This window comes from Etheostoma cragini, chromosome 13 (assembly GCF_013103735.1).
Source record: "Etheostoma cragini isolate CJK2018 chromosome 13, CSU_Ecrag_1.0, whole genome shotgun sequence".
Classification (NCBI taxonomy): domain Eukaryota; kingdom Metazoa; phylum Chordata; class Actinopteri; order Perciformes; family Percidae; genus Etheostoma; species Etheostoma cragini.
The window spans coordinates 23793149-23794433 of NC_048419.1; positions in this window are offsets into that span (position 1 = coordinate 23793149).

A 1285-nucleotide genomic window follows, 5' to 3' on the forward strand; every position below is an offset into this window, starting at 1 on the left:
CCCCCCCCCCCCCCATTCAACCAGAACAGGGGCCCGCCTGCCTGCTGGATTATGCACATGACATGTGGGCTGGAGGATCGCAACCTGCCACCTCCTGCACACTGCAAAAAAATGTCAAGTCATTTAAAGCTGCACCTGCCTTCACAAAGTGGGGCTTCTGCAGGGAGGAGTGTCCCGGCCCCACTAATTAAGATGCTGGACAATCACACCGATGAATGTCGGTCCCCACAAGAGTGGAGAATAACAAGGCATGTGCCAACATTCAGACTCTCTCAGGCGAAATCATTGTAACATGTAAACAACTTTGAAAATCTCGGTAATGACACATACTGTATGAGGAACCTGACTCTCAGTATACTTATTATACTTTCATACTTAACACAGCATCGATAACTAATACACAGGAACACATTAACATAAACAATAACAAAGCTAACAAACAAGCAAATCCTACCTGAACGCAAAATGAAAATGCAACCTTTCTTTCATTTTAAAGATTAAAGAACATTTGGACAACGACAAAAAAGTATAAATGTGAAATTTCCTTACAAATTCTTCTCTTTGTCTACTTTATACACTGCTTGAGTGTCAGTTTGTTGTGTTCTGGCTGACAATAAATATAAAATTATAGTAATATTAATGGAAAAGAAATCGTGCATTTTTGACTTTGTCATTAGATAAAACGCTGATTTCATAAAATCCTGAAAAAAACGCTCAGATAAGCTCGATGAGGAAGTTTTTCAGTTGAGGATATATCGGAATAAAATTCAACAAGTTAACATCTTACAAGTAACATAATGACGCTGTGCAACAACAACATATCTAAAATAATCTGCACTCGAAGACAGTAAATCACAACTTCTGGGAAATCCTAACTAAAACATTAAGGAATATCTGGAGATGTGTAGTGAACGTTATAATAACATTTGAGACAGGAAAGTCACAGAGAAAGCCAACTAGCATCAAGCTAATGCTAGCCACAACGCTACCCTCCTGACCCTGACCCCACATGGGAATGGAAGAGAAATTAATTTAAAAAAACAGACCATGACCAGACGGTTCAACAAGTGGATATGTCGCTCAACAATCAGCAAACCAGACAAATTCAACTTTGCTGCTCTAACCAGCGGAAATACGGTGTTGGAGAGCAGGTTGAAAGCTGTAAACCACTTTATGGCATGTTACTAACTCAACTTCTTCCCTTTGCCAGAGTCTTGTGCTCTCTCACCCCTCTCCTCTCTCTCTCGCCCCTCTCCTCTCTCTCTCACCCCTCTCCTCTCTCTCT